This window comes from Leucopleurus acutus, assembly GCF_964270905.1.
Source record: "Leucopleurus acutus genome assembly, chromosome: 11".
Taxonomy (NCBI): Eukaryota; Metazoa; Chordata; class Mammalia; order Artiodactyla; family Delphinidae; genus Leucopleurus; species Leucopleurus acutus.
In genome coordinates, this window is record NC_139152.1 from 59,712,640 (window position 1) to 59,735,384 (window position 22,745).

Sequence of the window (22,745 nt, forward strand, 5' to 3'; positions counted from 1 at the left end):
AGTACTTTTATTTTAAATCTGTGATCATGTTTTTTTCTGATTTACAAGTTAGAAGGAAATAAACTATGGAACTCCTTAAGTTGATAATTGTTGAAACATGTAAGTGTTTGGAAAAACATAACAAAAATAATGAAATAATTCCATTTATTTCCTGTCATCTTAGAAGAAATTCAAGAGTAAATGAATTCTTGAATCAAGAAATGCTTAGAAAACATATTACTGTATTTGAGAATAGTTTAATTGAAGAAATGTCTGATAATTCAGAAAATATTTCAGACATTTGGAACCTAAAGAAGAGTAGATGTTTTATTTTAGGATTAAAAAAAATGAATATTGGAATGCAAGGAAATTTAGATGTCATCTATTCAACCCCTGAATAATATATTTTATATTAATATATATTATATATTATATATATATATATATATATATATTATATATATATTATATATTATATATATATTATATTTTATATTAATCCCATGGAAAAATAATCATTCAGCCCTTTTGGGAACTTCCAATGAAGGGTGGTTCTCTTCCTCCATTTTGGGAAAGCTGTGTTCAAATGTTCTTCCTCACATTGATTTGACATTAAATTCTATATCACTTATAAGCATTCATCTCACAGAAAACAGAATATCATAGGTATTGTATACATGAACTTCAAACGTTTTTACCTATGATAAGAGTATTTTTACTTTGTTTTTCAAGTTTCACAAAATAAACCTAGTTTGTTTTCCATGTGATAGGTCTTCACTGGCTCTAATGTGTCCAAAAAGTCTTTTGTCCAGGATAAGAATAGCTGGAAAAGCAAGAAATGAATAGTTTGGTAGATAAATAAGGAGATTTACATTTCTGACAGTATATTAGACAGCATACATAACCCTCTCTGAAAAAAAATAGTTGAAGACACTATTAAAACATATCACTGAGCTGAGAAGAAAGTAACTATAGAAAGCTGAAACACTATAAAAATGGGGATCTTGGAAGATAGATATACTAATGTCAAAGATCTCTTTTGATCACAAGTTTTCCACCAAGCCCTATTGTTCATAATCTTCAATTTTAAAATTGTGGAGGCTATGGAATTATAATGGGGTATCCTGCAGATAAAGTCTAAGAGAGCATCTCATGAAGAGAAAACCCAAAAGGGCCATTCCATCTGTGTATGGGTAAATGAAAAATAAATCTACCCATCCTCCCTCCTCTTGTGACAACAGGGGTGAACCTGGAGGTCATTATGCTAAGTGAAATAAGTCAGAGTCAGATGGAAAAAGAAAATACTGCACAGGTTCACTATATGTGGATTCTTAAAAATAAAAAAAAGTTGAATTCATAGAAACAGAGAAGTGAAAAGTGGTTGCCAGGGGTGGGAAAAATAGGGAGAAGCTGATAAAATGGTATGAACATTCAGTTATAGGATGAATAAGGTATGAGGATCTAATGTAAAACATGGTGTCTACAGCTGATAACACTGTATTGTATAATTGAAATTTGCTAATAGAGCAGAAGTTGAATGTTCTCACACACACAAAAAAGTAAATATGTGAGATGTTAACTCAATGGGGGGAATCTTTTCACAATATATATGTATATCAAATCATCATGTTGTACACTTTAAATATCTTATAATTTTATCAGTTATACCTCAATAAAGCTGAAAATAAATAAAATAAGATGCAACTAATTTTAGATTAATTAATGCTCTGTCTCATGAACATCATTTTCACATTTTTATAAATGAAAATGACCATTGTGACTCTCCATCAGTAGACAGGAACATCAGCAATATTAGGGTTTTTCTCCTCAATGAATGGTGATGGATTTCTGATGAGTCATCCATTCCTTTTAGCTAGAAATCATGTAGAAACGGAATTCTTCTATAGTATATTATGGTGCTCCTTGGTAAAACAAAATTGTCTTCAGTGGGATTAAGTCTTGGTCTACTTAGCCCTTACTCATAAACATTTTGGTTTCCAAATACAACAAATGGAGAAGTGTATCAGTTCTCTCAAAACCCATTCTAATACTTTTTTTCTGGAATGCAGAGGCTGGAGATACAATATTTACTATTCTCAGTTTCTTTGTGGCTGTAGTTTCACGTGTGATTTGGATTTGGCACATTAGATAGAGTCATATGCTACTTTGGTTTGGATCTAAGTCATGAAGGAAGAAAGGGTATCCAATTTGTTGGCACGGATCATGACAGTGAGCCTCCTTGGGGCTCTGTACCACTGCGGTATTAAAAGTCATTTTTGGAAGTCTAGCCACGAGAGCATTTCTTCAGCCCTCCCAGCAATCCTATGAGCTGTGACTGTACTGATTAATATCCTTTTTCACTTTTCCAAAAATGGAGTCTCTTGTTCATACTTTCCTATATCCAGGGGTGTATCAAGTGGATACATCTGGATACTTAGAAATATAAAAATGAAACAGGAAACTAAATGTAGTACACTTGATTGAAGGCTAAAATAAGTTAACTAATGACCTAGACACTTCTGTTTAATTAACTGGGCTGGCTAATAATTTATTTCATCAAATAAAATAAGTTATTTTAATATAAACAATATATGCGTAAATCTATTAGAGGAATGTTTTCCATACTTATCTTACTTGAGAAAAGGAGGTGAAGGTTAGTATTATTAACCCTTATAACAACCATAACAAATAAAAACACTTTTTTGCATTATTGGACCTTGAATATTTCTCAGTGTGAAATGATTATTTTTTTCCTTATGAATGTGAATGGCTAATACTCTATATTGATTTGTGCTGCCACTTGTCACAATGCTATTCTAAGAGTACTCTATTTGAGAAAGTTCAACTTTTAGTTACTGGCTCCTTTGTCTCTGAAAGTTTTGGTGATTCATCGTATTAGCTAAGCTACAATGATATTGTCAGGAAGGAAAGGAAAAATTAATGTTGATAGATGTGCATGACATTTATAACTTAAGATGTGTATGACCATCCTGCTAATCATGGCAAGTTTTCTTCCCATTTTCTGTATGAGTTGCATATATGTATATGTTTCCTTCTTCTAAGCCATTCCAACATCAATTGCCTGTTGTGACTTTCATACAGGGAAGTGTATGTTCACAGCAAAAGTATTATCACAGTTGGATAAAAAACCTATTGTCAGTGATGCAAAGAAATGGAACATAAAGTGAATTTAGTTCAACGGAATGATGATCTTTTCCCCATGATTAGCATGGTCTTGTTTCTCATTGCAATCTCCAAACAAGTATTATGTAACTTCCAGAAATCTGTACTGATATTGAAGGAAATGTGCAGCTCAGAATTTCAAGTGCTGTATTTGATTAGCATCCAAAAACCTAGTTTATTTGACTGGTGTTTGTTTATTACACTTATTTGAACAAGTAGAATCTTGAAATATATAAAGCTAGAATAAAAATAAAAGATTTATTTTTAAGTAAAAAGAGTGAGGAAATTTATAATTGATTTCCATTATTCAAGAAATGCCCTCATAAACATTAAGTAGGGGTTTAGATGTGGGTCCATCTGGGCCGAAAGGAAAAAAGTAAAAGAAAATCACTTAACAACTTATTTTAGAAATAAAAAAAGCTTAGGGTTTTAATGTATCTCTAAAAGTGGGCCAGGATCAGCAGGGGTTCTCATTTTATCTAAAACAGTTTCCATAAACTTGAGTATTTCAAATGTGTCAGAGATTCCACCTCTTTCAAAGTTTCTTCTTATTTAATCAATGTCTAATAACCAAGGGATGCTAGAGAACAGCTTTACAAAGCTCATTCTTGATGACTTCAGTTAAATCCTTGTTCTGTGCTTTATACTGATGAATACTTATACATCCTCCTTTTGTTGAGAAACACTGAACTCAGAAAAATCCTTATTTTCTGAAATTTTTTGTACCTTTTTTTCCCTTTGGACAGATGTTAGTAGGTGGAGTGTTAAAGACTCTAGACAGACGTAGTTTAACATATAGCTCCATATAAGCTACTGGAGTGAGAGAATTAAAAAATGGTACTTTGTTTCAAATCATAAAGGGTTTCTAGCAAAAGCATCAATATATACATTTACCTGTTTTTGAAAGCTATGTTTTAAGTAAAAATGAATTTATTTAGTTATACATTAAACTTAAACCAGTAAATGATAATGTCATAAAATGAACTAGAGACACTAAAGATAGCTTTTCTCTAGTTTATTAAAAATGGTGAATGAACTAAAAGGAAAAAGGAACTATTTTTAGCAATAGCTTTTGTTTCACCTGCACTCTGGTCAGGGGTTAATGTGCACATTTTCAGTTAAAGCTAACTCAATTCAGCATCACTTTCTCGTTTCCTAGGAAATAGGGCAGTGGTCAGTGATCCCGTTAGCTATGAGTGCCATCAGTGGGAATACAAAATGGTCAACGGTGTCATTGTTTTTATCATAGAAAGGCACAGTTAGAAAAGAAACAATAAAAGAAAAAAAAGGAAGCAAAGGTGTAAAATGAGAAGAGTTTGGTGGAAAGGAAAGAGTGGAAGTAAGAAAAAATTTAATATTTGGGAACACCAATAACAATTGACTTTAGGACATTTTGAGTCTCCAGAGCTAATACTTAAATTTATAAGAATTAGTTCTGTCAAGTGATTCTTATTTTTGAGCTCCTTGTAGGCAGGTAGAAAAATGCTATACAGAGAAAAAGAAAAGAATACAAAACAGAAGTCTTGCCTTCTAGAAGGTTACATTTTAGTTAAAAATGTCATTCTAGCTTATAAAAAATAGCAGTTTTTTTCATGACAATATCTACTCAAACTAGGACAAATTTGGTTAGATTGAAGAATCCATTTGGAAGTTTTTTCAAGTGTATAACTATCATTTTTAAGGATTACTGCCGTTTTCCCCCAGCATCAGTTCTGATGGTCATACATCTAAGCATAGCATCATCTGAACAAAATGATGCCTACTCCATTGAAGATATCGTGGCCATTTTATTTCAGACTGAAATCAGAAATAAGATGGCAAAGCTGGTCTTAATTTCCTCATATTTTGACCCCTGGTTAATTCTCATTCTCTGACTAAAAGGCTGATTTTGAGCTCTCTTAGAGGGAAAGAAAGGTACTGATCCCCAATATAAGTGTTATGAAAGAATGAATGGTGAATTATAAAGCACTTAGAATGGAGATATTAGAACTTCTTCAAAAGATTCTATTTTGTATGAATTGCCTTACATAGCCACAATATCAGTTCAAAATTCCATAGTGCGGGCATAATCTGTTGTCGCTTTTTGGTTTGCTTTAGATTATTTGTGTAAAGGGAGTCTAAATGTGACAGGTGTAAAACATCCTAGCTGTTATCAGCACATTTTGGCAGTCTCTTTGTAATGTAGCTTCTGGTCCTACCTCTGTTTATATTTTTAAAAACAATGGGAAACAGGATGATTGCTCTTATCACAAACAACAGAAGGACACAGAGAGCCGAATTGCATATACAAGGACACTAGAGATGTGTCATATTATTATAGCTGATTTACTTCAGCTGATCAGTAAAGTAGGTCCTGTTGGTTCACATCTTCTGCTTGCTCTTTTCCATCTGATAATCTCTTGGTATATATTTTTTGTTTTTTAGTTTGGGCCTTTTCCTTTCTTTGTTCTATAATACACCCAGTCCATTTTTCCAAAGTAGAATAGCATACTCATTCTGAATTTTTATCCACACTAGATTTTTTTGTTTCTTAGGATTTTCTGTCTCTTATTTGTTCTTCATCTCTCTCTCTCTCTCTCTCTCTATATATATATATATATATATAGATATATATCTATATATCTATATATATATATATATATAGAGAGAGAGAGAGAGAGAGAGAGAGAGGGAGAGAGAATTATAATTTCCCCAAATTTTCTTAATAAGGCCCTTCTATATTCTTATGAATTCTTCTCCCATGTTGAAGATGACCTCCATATGCATTCATTTAAAATAAGGAAGTGTAACAATTATACTTTGAAATTCATTTACTTTCGGTACTTTCAAATTTTCTGCCTAGGAACCTACAAACATTTTTCCAGAGGACAAACCAAAGGGCTAGCAACACTTTTTTCCTCTGGCATGAAAAGAGTTTAAAGACTAATTATCATCAACTCAAGTTCCATAATTTCTCTCACTGAGCAAACCTTAACTGTTCTTGGGGGAGGAATCTTTTTACTGTAGAATGTCTGCTGGACATCATTTTGTTGGCAGAACTATACCACAAGACTAGCTGCACTGACTCTGTTTTCCATCAGAGTGAATAGGTGCATGAGGAATATAATACCTGATGTGGCCTCTATGCCCAGGTAGTCTGCTCACAGTGATAGGCTTTGTCCCCAACAGTCTTCTGTGTGTAATTAATTGTCATAGGCCCCTACTTCCCAATCTAGTGTATTGTCCTTCCTCTCCATAAATGTCCCTCCAAACTCCCAGGAAGTACCTAGAAAATTTCCTTCTAATTTGGTGAGAGAATGTTACTGTTTTATGAACTTTCAGATCAGAGAGGTTAATATTCTTATGTACAGTTTAGTCATCTTAGCACTAACCCATACCTGGAGAATTTGTATCTATGCCTCGTGTAACACTTCATCTTATTTTGAGCTTGAACTAAGTATAAACAAGACAGTCCTTAAAACTGATGGGAAAAGTAAAATGAACCAGTGTTTATTGAGCAGCAATTTTGTATCATATATTTTTACACATATTATTTCATTTAATTTTTAAAATAACACTGCAAGGTAGGCATTACTATTCTTGGGTTCACACATGAAGAAACCAACACTGAGAAGTGATAGGATTGGAGTTAAAAGTCTCTGTCTATGTACTATAAAGCTCATGATATTTTCATTAAAACTTGCTTCCCATTTGTTACCAACAAAAGCAGCAGAAATCTTCCTTTAGCCTGAGGCTGAGAAGGAGAAGACTGAGTGGGTATCCTTTTGTTAGGAAACAATTCCCATCTTACCTCATTGCTTGGCAGACTATTCTCGGTAAGGCTGCTCATCTTAAAACTGTCCTAATGTGTATCCACAGAAGCCATCATTTCCTATTTTTACCCCAAACTTATGCCAACAACTTTTATGTTCCTAAGCCATGAGTGATCTATTTTCATGTTTGTTCTAAACAAGCATGAATTTTTTAAAAATAGTTAATTGGGTTATGTATAATTTTAAGTCAAACAGATTGCAGTGGGCAATCTACCTCGTGTTAAAAGCATAACAAATAATATTTCTGGAGCTAACTGAAATGTATTATTGAAATAATTTCTATGCTATCTATGTACTTATAATTCCTGTTTACTTTGAATACATATATGCATTTAGAATCAGTTTAAAATAATCATCCGTAAGATGAATATGTATCCTTCTGTTCTGACAAGGATTCAAATATCTTAGGGATTGTTCCAAGAGGGATTATCTTTAGTATTAAGAACTGCTGTTTGTTATTGGGTGTCTGTGTTCATGCCAGGCACCATCCTAAACAATAAGCACCTTATCTCTAATCCTCATAAAACTCTGCAAGGCAGATGTAAATAGCCTAATTTTTTAAATGTGGAAACTCGGGCTTAGACTGTTTAAATAAGGTCACAAAACTAGCAAATGGCAGAACCAAAAATCAAACACAGTGTTGGTTATGAAACTCCATACAGTAAGCCATCCAAGTAGGTATTTTTAATTGGTCCCATCTTTTGTCTAGACACTGGAGTCCTGAGTCCCAGAGGCAGATGGAAATACAAGTCTCTGTTCAATTGTGTGGCCCAGTTTTACCTATACTCAAACATAGGATACTTTTAAATATTTACTTGGTCCCCAATGTTTATCTTTAACATGGCTGGCGTTAAGTGAAGAGCATCCACAAAATTCCATAAAGCAAAAACCAAGTTTTCTAACTCCAAACTTTAGCCTTTTTCATTACACTGTGCTGGCTCTATGAACTTTATTTTTTTTTAAATTTCAGGTGACTATTTTTTTTATTAGGACATAATTCAATAATACTGAAATGTACAGAATAATGTAACAAAAACTCATAGCTCCACCACCAAGCTTATCAAATTTTAGCTTTTTTAGGTCATGTATTTTCCTTAAAAAAATATCTTATACCTTCCTGTAAACTCACAAGCTCATTCCTCTTCCTCCCTCTCAACACATCCCCACAATACTGAACTTCCAGTTTATCATTCCTTTCCACACTGATATACTATTACCACACATAATGTATCAATAAAACAATATTCAGGGCTTCCCTGGTGGCGCAGTGGTTGAGAGTCCGCCTGCCGATGCAGGGGACACGGGTTCGTGCCCCGGTCCGGGAGGATCCCACATACCGCGGAGCGGCTGGACCCGTGAGCCATGGCCGCTGAGCCTGCGTGTCCGGAGCCTGTGCTCCGCAACGGGAGAGGCCACAACAGTGAGAGGCCCGCGTACCGCAAACAAAACAAAACCCCAATATTCAGTATTGTTTTGGATCCTTCTGAAAAATATATACACATATTTATTTTATATATATATATATATATATATATATATATATATATATATATATAATTGGCTTATGCAATTGTAGAGGCTAGCTATGCAAGTTCCAAGTCTATAGGTCATGTAGGCCACCAATCACAAGGGAAGATCAGGAGCAAGCTAGAATCCCGTGGGCGGGGTCTGAAGCTTATCTAATGTCTATAGTTGGGAGTTTCTACCCTTCAGGGAAGCCCTAAACTCTTTTAAAGGATTTCTGGCTAAATCAGAATGACCTAGGGTAATCTCCCTAATATAAAGTCAACTGCTTAGGGATTTTAATTATATCTGCAAAATCCCTTTACAGCAATGCTTAGATTAACATTTAATTGAGTAACTGGGAAGAGGTGTGTATATGCTACAACATGGCCATGGTATCCCTTCAGTCCTCTACCTCTCAAGTAAGAATGTCTCTTGTAGCTCACCTTATCTGGAAACATACTAAAACCTGAATTTTGGGGAAGGTAGATTAACTTAGCCAAGTGACACTCCACAAAGTTATCACACTCTTTCATGGTGAAAGAAGTCATAAAATTATGTCCTTGTGGGTAGGGGAATAGCTATTAATCAGGAAGGGACAGGAGTGCTTTTGGAGTACTGGAAATATTTTATACTTTAATCTGGCTGGTGGTTATGCAGGTATATATGAATGTAAAAATTTATCAAGCTGTACACTTAAGATTAGTAAACTTTATGCCCTTCATTATACGCTTGTTATAACTCAGTTTAGAAAAAAAAGAGAAAAAAAATAGTAGGCATAAGTTAGACAAAGGAATTGTGAGTGCCAGATTAAGAAGAAAAATATATCTCATGAAGTGAATATCTTTTAATGGCTTGGAAGTAAGAGAAGTTTCTCCCATGTTAAGGACTTCAGTATAATGAGCATATATTTGGGAGCAAGTGAAGGACAGAACACAGAGTAGGATGTGGTTCCTGGGTACATGAGAAGAGCTCAGAATTTGAAAAGGCCTTGTGACCTATGTTAAAGTATTTGGACTTCCTTCTAAGGATAATAGGAGGATATCACAAATTTTAACTAGGGTAATCACATCATCAGATGGATTTTTATAAACTCACTGGCTACTGTGTGGAGAATTGATTGGTAAGGGGCAAAAGGGAGGGAGAGATCAGGCTTCACAAATCAGTAACACTGTGGCATTCAGATGTCACTTAATTTGTCAGTGTCTGTTTCCTCATCTCTAAAAATATGTTATCAAGTCTGTTTACTTATGTCAGAGGATTGTTCCAAGGATTGTTTACAGACTGTATTTTATAAGAATTTACTAAATGAAAGAATAAATGAATTTGCCCAAGAGATGCCCAAATTGTCAGTAAAGTTATAATGTACCACTGGCTGTATCACCCTGTGTCAGAAGCTGCCTGTTTCCTTCGATATTTTTCTCTCCTTTTTCCCCAAATGATAACATATTTAGCCAGGCATATGTATGACTAAAAATTTTTTAAAAAGCAAAGGAAAAAAAAAAAGATTATATCATCCAAGCGTCCTAAAGCTAGGTGTTTCCATGTGACTAAGTTTTGTCCAGATGGGATGCAAGTATATGTGATTTGTAGCAGTTTCCAGGAACTTCCTTAAGAGATACCTAGAGCAAACCACTCACGTTCTCTTTTTTATCTCTTCTTCGATCTTGTGTTCTGGACTGTACATACTGCCTTGAATAATGAAGACAAAGACACACTGTAGAGATGACAGAGAGGAGAGCTGGAAGTATTTTGAGTCTCTAAACTACTTCTCCACTGCTGAACTATAAAGTTTCTGACATTTATACCGGTGAGAAATAAATTTCTTATTTAAGCTCCTTTTATTCTGGGTTTTTTAGTTACTAGCTGCTTAACGTAAGGTTAAGAAATAAAGAATTTCGTACTAGCAATGATATACTTAGATTAGTGAAATCTGAACTTTTTTCAATGGCATAATGGAATCATTCATGTGACAGCAACTCAGATATTTCAAGTTTGAAAAGCTACCTCATTCTTTCTTGGCAATGCATTTTGTGGACACTGTCTCCTGAATTTTCTTAGAAGGCTGTGGGTTGACAAAACTATAGTGTTAGGGGAACAAAGAGAAATTTTTAAATTTGTTGTGTTTTGACTGCTTTTGTCACTTTCCATAAATTCTTTAAAAGTGAGGTAAACATGAGTAAGCAAATAGAATCATTTATTTGATGAAAGAGTCTGTTGTATATGTGGGAAGGAAAGTATGGACATTTATTTAGCTATCCAAAATGCTGGACTGTGCAGACTGTCTGACAAAAAGAATGTAAAAAGGTATGTCCCACAGAAGCTTCTAGGAACTTCTCTTAAGAGACAGCAAACACAAGACATTTGCCTTTATCATGGTTCCCTTTCTCCATTTTGCTACCTGGAATGTAAATTGAGGTGCTACTGGACTATGAAGAAAATGAGCACCTCCTAAAATAGGGGAATGGTGATCTGGAAGAAACCTGGATTTTGAAGACCTCTTAGGACAAAACTGCCATTTGCTCTGGACTGCAAATTTTCACTCTTTTATGTGAGAAAGAAATGAACTTAAAAAAAAAATTAGGCAAGCTGTAGCTGTAGTTATTTTGGACTTTTCTATAGTTTTAGCCAAACCTAATGACCAAGATGGCCTGAATGTTCTCCCAGCTTGTCTAAACTTTGTACAGGTTCCTTCCTGTCTATAGGCCCCTGATCTCTCTATTCTTACAGCATTTCCCCCTTTGAAATGTAAATCTTCTTACAGACTTTTACGGGTTTTACAACTAAGGATGTCTTTTTCAAGAATCTGATAGCCATCCTTTGAAATATAATCAAGACAGATCATACCCCTATCTCTAGTTTCTGTGAGAGGTAGGAGCCTAACTTTGATAAGCATCAATTAGCAGACACAGATGACTTAATCACACTGACCAACCTCTTCCTAATGTCCTTCAAGACTTTCCAGTAGCTCATCCCAGTGCTTAAAAACTCTCCTGCTTTTTGTTCCAGTGCAGTTGAATTCAATCTCTTTCCCCTTTTGCAATGATCTTGAATAAAGTCATTCTTGCTTATTTAACTCTGTCCAGTGCAATTTTAATTTGACACTAGTCCTAATTAATATATTCTCTGTGTAAGAAAAGATTCCCCTCACAACATGTCAAGCTATCTATTCATTATGCCCATGTTAGCGTAGCCAAGGAGAGACTTAATTATCCTGGAAGGAAAACAAAAAGAATAAAAGTGTCAAAGTGGAAAAACAGTTCTAAAAGATAGAAAAACTAGGTAAAAAGATGAGAGACAAAACTAACGCAAGACAATAATAGAACTGGGCAAAGTAAAAGAAAAGAAATAACATTACAATGGTGCAGTAACAAAAATAGATGATTATTTAATTCTTTTACCCAGACTTTGTCTTTAAGTGTTGGCCACAAATGGAAAATTAGTAAATTCATTCCTGGTTTTCAGATAATCAGAATGCATCATCTTATTCTCAAAATAAAAAAGTAATATACCCCTACAGCTCTGTGTTGAAGTTAAACAGAAATATTACAAGAGATTAGTGGCATGAATATATTTCCAGTAAAACAAGACAGTAAAATAAATATCGATATAGCTTAAAGCTTCTGTCTCCCTCAAAATTCTGTGTATGCTATTTATGACAGTTGTTTTTATAACCATTACTATAATGCTACTTAATTATGATTGTTATCATGTAAATTTAATGTAAATTGCAGTGATTATTATGGAAATTGAAGGTAAATCTCATTTGTATTCCATTAGTAATGCTTTGGATGAAGATGTAGGTTAATCATGAGAGAGTTATTTGAGATTAGATTTAAAGAATGGAATAGGAGAGTTTCTAGTGAGATCTTTAAAAGCATGTGTACAAAAAATAGTAAATGCATAGACTTCAGTCATTTATTTCATCTTTTTGATGAAATAATGGATTGATCAGTATATATGTCAATGTACTTCCTGTGGGTGAAACTTTACCTATGAAAGTCTAGAAATTTCTAATTTAGGAAATAGAAATGTAATGTCTTTTTTAATCTCTTATGGTGTTATAACTTCTTAAATATGCCATGAACTTTGACATTGATTTTTAAAATACTAAAATGAATATAGATAGATAATCACTTATCTAACCAACATAAACCATTTTATACTTTTTTATTAGTTATCTATTTTATACGTATTAGTGTATACAATGCCAATCCCAATCTCCCAATTCATCCCACCACCACTCCCCCAATCCCCTGCTTTCCCCCCTTGGTGTCCATACATTTGTTCTCTACATCTGTGTCTCTATTTCTGCCTTGCAAACCAGTTCATCTGTACCATTTTTCTAGATTCCACGTATATGCGTTAATATATGATATTTGCTTTTCTCTTTCTGACTTACTTCACTCTGTGTGTCAGTCTCTAGGTCCATCCACGTCTCTACAAATGACCTTATTTTGTTCCTTTTTAAGGCTGAGTAATATTCCACTGTATATGTGTACCACATCTTCTTTATCCATTTGTCTCTTGATGGGCATTTAGGTTGCTTCCATGACCTGGCTATTGTAAATAGTGCTGCAATGAATATTGGGGTGCATGTATCTTTTTGAATTATGGTTTTCTCAGGGTATATGCCTAGTAGTGGGATTGCTGGGTCATATGGTAGTTCTATTTGTAGTTTTTTAAGGAACCTCCATACTGTTATCCATAGTGGCTGTATCAATTTACATTCCCACCAATAGTGCAAGAGGGGTCCCTTTTCTCCACACCCTCTCCAGCATTTGTTGTTTGTAGATTTTCTGATGATGCCCATTCTAACCGGTGTGAGGTGATGCCTCATTGTAGTTTTGATTTGCATTTCTGTAATAATTAGTGATGTTCAGCAGCTTTTCGTGTGCCTCTTGGCCATCTGTATGTCCATTTTCACTTTCTTTTAACAAGATTTTACCACTTAAATTTTTTCCACAGTAAGATTTTACTTGCTTAATCAAAACTATAACATTGTATGGTAGAAAAGAATACTTATTTGTGTATACCATAACAGTTTACAAAGTACTTTCATTTACATTATTTCAATTAAATTCAATGAGATTATTAATGGTGATTTTTCTTCCCAGTAGTCTCTTCAGTATTAAAGCAGGAAAGGCAGCAAACCCAATGTTCACTGTAACTTTCAATGGAATTTTTTATGTTTATTAATGTGAGCTATAATAATTTCATTTTAACATTAAACTTAAAAAAAATCTTGGCTTTGAAACTGAAGCCTACTTTATATAATTAATTAATTAATTGTTCAACATTTATTGAGTGCCTGCTATTCCCGAGAGACTGGATTAGGGAATTCAAAGGTTTAAAAGAGAATTTTTACAAATCTAAAATTTTTAGTTATATCACTAGAGATGAAGTCATCAGCTTTGTTCTGAATCAGGATAAAGGACTGTTGATCAAAGCTACAAATATTTAAACTAAATTGAAGAGTTGATTTGGTTAGAAGAGGAGGGAAGGGCAAGAAGGAAGCATTCATATTGAAGATAGAATACAGAGTGATCTAGGGTAATTTATACTTTTACAATTTACATTTCTCCTCAGTGATTGGCATCAGATAAAATGGAAAACTTGTAATTCTGTCCCTGATTTTCAGATTATCAAAATAATTAGTCAGCATCTAAGGGACTGTTAAAAGAGACAACCTTGTCCATTCTCAAGGTACTGCTTGGCTCCTACAAAATTGTTCTGCTCAGGGCATAGAAATCCACTGGAAATCTAAGGAAACAGAGAAGTGCCTTAGCGAAGAGGGAACCATTGATAAATCTAAAACTGACCCTCACAGTATAATGCCCTTGCTTCCTCTTATTTATTTTTCCCTGTATAGTCCTCTCTAAGCAATAATCTTAAGGATTTTTTTCATTTCTATTTTTTTCTTTTATAGCGCTGTTACTACTAGTAGTGATATTAATATCTACATATTTCTAAACACATTATGTACTGAGAATGGTTATATGCTCTTTAGGATTCTACTCCAAATTTGATTAGAATATAAGCAGAATTCACAACCCGTATCATCCACTTTTTCAGCTTTCGATGGTGGCTCCTGGACTATGGGGATACTCATATTTTACCATCTCAAGGAATTGCAGGATTATTTTATTTGTTTCTTGAAAGAATTATCAAAGAGGAGAGAGGACGCAATTTCCTTCATGCCTGAAAAAAACAATTATCATATTTTCTATGAGTGCTAAAGGGAAAAAAAAGAAATCTTAATAGATCTCTTATTTATAAGGGAAGAAAATCCCACTATCAGTGACAGGCTTGAAAAAAAGGAAAGCAATATATTTTAGTCTTTGTTGTTCACTTGTAACTTAGAGACCCTGGGGCAGCTCTAAAAAGAGTACATCCTGGGGTTTCCCAAGCAGGCCTGCTAGGATCTATTGCGGACAAACCAGAATATAAAGGATGGGCTGATAACTTCCAGCGAAAGAGTGCTTAAACTATCTGCATTTAATCATTGCTCTGAATAACTCATAATTTAAAAAAGGAATGCTGGAGTTTGGGCAGAAAGAACCTGCTACACATGAGCAGTGGAAAGTAGAAGCGTGAAACAATTGTAGAGTAAATTATTTTATTATGCATTACATAGTAATTTTATAATTGGGGGTAACTGATGACTATGTCTATTGGAACTAAGAAAGAGGAAGATGTTTAAAACTTTTTTCTAACAAATAACACTTTTCAGATTTTTTTCATATCTGGCTGACTATAAGAAATGAATTATTATTAGAGGAGTTATAAAAATAATATCTTAGTAGCAGCTTAAAAATCTCCCCACAGTGATTCTTCTACTTATTTTTCATTTGTTTTTCTTTTAACTTTTTATTATGGAAAAACTCAAACATATACAAAAATGGACAGAAATGTATTAGGAACCTCCATGTACTCATCACCCAGTTTCAAAAATAATCAGCCTGACCAATCTTGCTTATTGATACTCCAACCCACTTCTACACACCATCAATCCCTACTCAGTATAAGCCCATCCCCATCCAATATCATCTCATCTGCACAAGATTATTTTGAAGCAAACAATAGGCTTTATGTTTTCCATAAATCTTTGAATGTTTCTCCAAAAATTAAACTCTCAAAAATATTCATAAGAGCCACATCACACTGAAAATAAGTGAACAATTCTATAATATTATTGAATATCTATAGCTATCAAATATCTAGTTGAATGTTCAATTTTTAAATTTTTTCTTTAGGCTTTCCTTTTTGATCTTCCATTTTCCATTCTTTCTTTTTTCCCCCTCCCTGTTTTACAATCTCTCTCTCTCTCTCTGTGTCTCTCAGCTTGTTGTTTGAATCAAGATCCGAATAAGGAGCATGCACTGTAATTGGCTGAAATATTTTTAAGTCCTTGCAACCTCTTTATTTTTCATCACTACTTTTTTCCTTGTAAGTTGTTTGTTGAGGAAATAGTTATTTGCTCTGCAGTTTCATATGGTGTACATTTTACTCACTGTTTGCACATGGTGTCATATAACATGTGCCCCTCTCTCCTATATTAACTCTCTATTGGATATGATCTAGAGGCTTAATCAGATTCTAGATCACTGTTTAAAGTTTTTGTTTGTTTCTTCTTCTTTTAAAAAAGACTTTTAAGAGTGGTTGTATACTTCCATCATAAAGGATCCATTTTTTCTCTTTTTTTGTGATGTTAGCTGACTTTGATTTTCATTAATAACTAGACGTGTTAATTCAGTAGAAGTTATTAAATTGTGATGTTCCAATAAATATATTCCTTTATTGTCTTGAATATTTCTGTAATACAAACATTCTCTCATCTACTACTTGGTTACACAGAGGTACAGTTTGAAAGAAAAGGCAGAATAAATACTAGATTATTTTCCTGTGTTTACCCATTTTTGAAAATAGTAAAGGAGTTCTTTATGATCCTTTATAAGGTGACCAATTAGGTGTTGTGTTTGTTTTTTGAGTATCATTATGAGTCCATAGATATTTGATGTGCTTAAATCCATTGCAGTTTTATCTTTAGTGGTGTTAAAATTTTCCCAGTTTTGATCAGTAGAACCTGTTCAATTGACTCCTGAATACGTTGATAGTTTTGATGGCTTCCTTGTCTGTTAATGTGGAAAGTCTCATCTTGTACATTCCCTACACCAGATCTCAAACCAGCCATTTCTTCAAGAAGTCCTGCTTGGTTTTAAGGGAAAATAGCACTTGCAGAAATGGGGAACTCAGTTATTGTTCTTAAGAGTTTTCAGTGAACAAGATTGTTTCTTTCAAGATAAAATAGTTCCTGGGTTCATAAGGACAGTTCTAATTCTAATTTAGGACTACAAAGATTTAACCTAATCAGTCTTAGATCTTGATATTCTTTCTCCCATGCTAAATATCTTAGTTCTCAATAGCACTGACAATTTTCTTTTTAACTCAGCATAAAAATAGAGAAACTAACTCATAATATGATTAATGAAATAGTTTAGGAACACTTGTATCCTATTAGTCCTTAGGGTATATCCCATTAAAAATATAGAGTCAAATTACTGTTTTTTTAAGGTCATTTGGAATTATTCCTGTATTTGTTTTTTTTATTGTTACTATAAAAAAGTTACAAACTTAGTGGCTTTAAACAACACAAATTTACTAGCTTTCAGTTTTGCAGTCAGAAGTTCAATACTGGATTAAAATCAAGGTGTTGGTAGGGTTGCTTTCCTTTCTGGAGGCTTTAGAGGGGGATCCATTTCCTTGCCTTTTCCAGCTTCTAGAAGCTGTCCACCTTGCTTAGCTCATGGTACCCTTCCTCCATCTTCAAAGCCAGCAATGTTGTTGTCTTTCTGGTACTTCCTCAGTCCTCACTTCACTCTCTGAACAAAACTGGGAAAGGTCCTTCACTTCTAAGGACTCACTCAGATAATCCAGGATAATCTTCCCTTCCCAAGGTTTGCATCCCAAGGTCATACCTGCAAATCCCTTTTGCTACAAAAATAACATATCCACAATTTTTGAGTACTAGAGCTTGGACATCTGTTGGGGAGAGCCATGATTCTGCCTATCACAAGTCCTCTTCTGAGGCTACACTGCCAACTGCACAAACAATTTAATTTGTTTACTTTCCAGAGATTGTTTATCCATATAAACAACATTTTCTTATAAAATATTTACAGGATTCCAAAATAAAATCTACAAAACAAGATATATTCAAAGAAGTCTACCTTCTGTTCTGTCTACTCTATTTCCTCTTTCCCCTAAAAATAACTGTTATTTTTATGGTATATCCTTTCATTGGTTTATTATTAATATAATATTTTATGTATTAATGTATATTTATACTTCTCTCATATTTTTTAGCTAAACAATAGCATAGTATACACAAATTACTCCCCATTTTTTTACTCAACATTACATCTTGGTATCACTCCTTCACTGTATAAAAAGTTAGTTCTTATTCTTTAATACTGCTGCATAGTACTCCATTGTGTGGATGTTCATGGTCTACCTAACCAGTATCCTCTTAGTGGGAATCTGATTCTTTCCAGCCTTGTGTCAATCCAAATAGTGCTGCAGTGAACAGCACAGCCTTTTTATTCAGTAAAGAACAGAACTTAAATATATTTCATAGATTCTTAGAAAAGTGAAACGTCTAACACCTCTAGATGTGACACGTTATGAGTTTTCCTTTTTCTGTAAAAGCACATTTATTAATTAACTATTTCACATATGTTTATGTAAATACTTCAAATCCATACTGAAGAGTTTTTACTATTTATTATCCATATAACAATGACTAGGGAATCAGCAATTCTGTGGGCTGGAATCTTGACATCCTAAAAACTACGGGTAATATATTTTAGAGAAAATTGAAATTCCCAATGAGCAATTAAAGATAAATATATCTGGCTCAGTCTCCACTTCTTCATAGGACTGTGCAGATAAGGCATTGTCTGGACTATACTTGAATCTTTCCAAGGATGGGTATGGAGCTAAACGACATAGTAGTTCATCTTGTGGTAACTGTTAGAATGAACTGACCTAGAATTGATTGAAATGAGCTTACTCACAATTTTATCCATAGAGACCAAATTCTGGATTTCACATGATACATATTGTTCTTCTTTCTGGCAGTACTTAAATATAGTGATTTGAACTGATTGAAATCATAAATTAGAATTTTTCTGACACTCATTAGAGTTTTCTATATTACTCAATTCTGCTGAATTAAGTATTACATGAGAACATATGCTGTTTTCCTAAATTGTTTATTCCAGTCAGACTGGCATCACTGTCCTTAAACACTTTACTCTTATTTGTAGTTTTAAGTGTTAGAACCTACTTCACTACCAAGCAAATGTCTCAGCTCTAACTCCTACCATTTCCTCCTTACCATTTATTGAGAATTTGTCATGTTTCAGGGATTGTGCTGAGTGTACTCAATAAGTAAGGAATATTTGCTGCTTTTTTTTTTTTAAACAGTGTGAGGAGTAAGAGATGCAAACAAATTGAATATAACATGATAAATGTTAACAGAGATATGTGAAAGAAGTACCATGAGAGACTGTGGAAGATTTTACAGTAGAGGTGATGGTGTGTAGTCTTGAAGAATAAGTATAAATTGGCTGATATGTTGCATGAACAAAATCATGTAGAACAAAAGAAGAAATAATATAATCCCAAGGTTTTCCAGTTCCAGCATAGAAGAACTAGGTTAGAAATTTTGGATTCCTAGCCAAAATTTACTTTTACTTCCTAGCCTCATTTATTTGGATAAGTCACTACTCTAATACTTTTGAGACACCTATTGTGTGTGTGTTGTGTATGACTATATATGATTCTTGAATAATACATATTTTATTCATGAATCATAGACAAGTACTACTGTACAACCAAGTAGGTTGAACTCAAAGAGATCTGCACCAATACATATTATAATTAAACCGTTGAAAGACAAAGACAAAAGAGAATCTTAAAAGCAGCAAGAGAAGAGCAACTCATCACAGATAAGCAACTCTTCCTCAATAAGATTGTTAGCAAATTTCTCATCAAGAACTTTGGAGGTGAGAAGGCAGTGAGCTGATATATTCAAAGTAGTCAAAGAAAAAAAAGTGTCTACCAGGAATTCTATATCTGCAATAAATGTAAAGGGAGTCTTGCAGGTTGAAATGAAAAATCACTAGATAGTAACTCAAAGCTATATGAAGAAATGAAGATCTCAGTAAAGGTAAATACATAGGCAATTATAAAAGCTAGTATTATTATAACAATTGCTTGTAACTCCACATTTTGTTTTCAATGCTAGAGACTAATACATTTTAAAAAGCCTCACAAGAATTTATCTAAAAGCTAGTATTACTATAACATTGATTTGTAACTCCACATTTTGTTTTCTGTATGAGCTAAGAAACAAATGCATTAAACATTATTAGTTTATGCTTTTGGACATCCAATGTATAAATATGTAGTTTTTTGACATCTAACATAATGAAACAGAGTTGTAAAGTAGCAGAGTTTTTATATGTTGTTGAAGTTAAGCTGGTATAAATTCAAATTAGAGTCATAACTTTATCATTTAAATGTAATCCTCATGGTAACCACAAAGAAGTTATTGAGAATGTGCAAAAAGAAATGACAAGGGAATTAAAACATTTCACTGCCAAAATTTAACTAAACACAAAAGAAGATCTATAGGAACTGAGGGACAAAAAAGGTATAAGACATATAAAAAGCAAATAGCAAAATGACAGAAGTGAGTCTCTCCTTATCAGTAGTTACTTTAAATGTAAATGTATTAAACCCTCCAATAAAAAGATGGAGACTGGCATAATGGAATCAATTACCATAATATGAGTATATGCTATTTATAAGAGACTCACTTGACATTCAAAGACATAAAAAGGTTGAAAGTGAAAGGATAGAAAAAGGATAGTCCAAGCAAATAGTAACCAAAACAGAGCAGGAGTGGCTATACTACTATCAGACAAAATAAACTTTCAATCAAAAAAAGTTAAAAACACCAACAGAGACATTATATATTAATAAAGGATTCAATACAGCAAAATATATAGCAATTATAAACCTAATGCACCTACTAACAGACCATCAAGTATATGAAGCAAAACTGGCAGATTTTAAAGGAAAAATAGACATTACTACAAAAATAGTTGGAGACTTCAATACCCTATTTTAAATAATGGATAGAACAACCAGACAAAAGTAAGAAAACAGAGGACTTGAACAACATAAGAAAACAACTAGTCCTAATAAACATATAAGGAATACTCTACCCAATAACAATAAAAACCACATTTTTCTCAAATGCACATGAGATATTTTCCAGGACAGACCATATGTCAGGTCACAAACTGAAACTCAATAAATTAAAAAATATAAATATCTTACAAAACATCTTCCTCTGACCACAGTGGAATAAAGTTAGAAATCAGTAACAGAAGGAAAACTAGAAAATTCACAAATTTGTTGAAATTAAACAACACACTCTTAAACAACCAAAGACTTAAAGAAGAAATCAGAATGTAAATTAGAAAATACTTAGAGACAAATAAAAATGAAAACACAGCATATCAAAATTTATGGGACACAGTGAAAGCAATGCTAAGCAATGCTATAAACACTTACATTAAAAAACAAGAATGATCTCAAATCAACAATATATCTTTACAAATTAAAGAACTAGAAAAAGAAGTAAAAACTGAGCCCAAAGCTAGAAGAAGAAAGGAAATAATAATTAGAGCAGGAGTAAACGAAATAGAGAATAGGAAAACAATAGAGAAAATCAATGAAATAAAAAGTTGGTTCTTCAAACAGATCAACAAAATTGCGAAAATCTTAGCTAGACTGACTAAGAAAAAAGAGAGAAGACTGAAATTACTAAATCAAAAATTAAAGTGGGGATATCAATACTGATTCTACAGAAACAAAAAGAATTATGAGACTATATTAACCAGAAATTTAATAACCTGGATAAAATGGACATATTCCTAGAAACACTAAACTATCAAGACTAAATCATGATGAAACAGAAAATCTGAATAGACATACCTAGTAAGGAGATTGAATATGTAACCAAAACCCTCCCAACAAAGAAAAGCTCAGAGCCTTATGGTTTCCCAGTGAATTCTACCAAACACTTAAAGAACTAGAACCAATCTTTCATAACTTTGTAAAATGAAAAGAAGTGAAGAAGAGGAAACACTTCTTGACTCAGTCTATGAGGCTAACATTAGCCTGATACCAAAGCTAGACAAAGACACTACAAGAAAAGAAAACTACAGACCAGTATCCTTTATGGACATTGATGGAAAAGTCCCCAGCAAAATACTAGCAAACAGAGTTCAGCATACTAAAAGGATAATGTACCATAATCAAATTGGATTTATCCTTGAAATGCAAAGGTGGTTTAACATGAATATCAATCAATGTGGCACACCACATTTATAAAATGAAGAGGAAAAAAAAACTACATAGTCATCTCAACAGATGCAGATTCATCAACAGATGAATTTGACAAAATTCAACACCTTTCATGTTAAAAACACTCAACAAACTAGTAATAGAAGGAAACTACCAAAAACATGATGATAACTCATGATAAAATCCATGTGCACTACAAGTGGGAATGTAAACTGTTACAGCTGCTGTGGAAAATAGAATGGCAATTCCTCAAAAATTAAAAATAGAATTATCATACAATTCAGCAATTCCACTTCTTAGTATATACCTAAAAGAATTAAAAGAAGGGTCTCCAAGAGATATTTGTACAACCATGTTCATAGGAACATTATTCTCAGTAACTAAATTGTAGAAGCAAACAAAATGTCCATCAACAGATAAATGGATAAACAAAATGTGGTGTGTACATACAATGAAATCTTATTCAGCCTCAAAAAGGAAGAAAAATTCTAACATATACTACAACATGGAAGAAACTTGAGGACATTATGCTAGGTTGAAATAAGCCAATCACAGAAAGAAAATTATGCTTAATTCCACTTATTTGATATGTCTAGAGTAGTCAAAATCACAGAAAATACAATGGTGGTGGTCAGGAACTGGGGTAGGGGGAAATAGGGAGTTATTTTTAATGGGTATAGAGTTTTAGTTTTGAAGATGAAAAGAGTTCTGGAGATAGATGGTGGGAATAGATATATAATGGTATGAATCTACTTAATACCACTGAATTGCATGATTAAAAATGGTTAAGATGTTAAATTTTATGTGTATTTTACCATTAAAAAA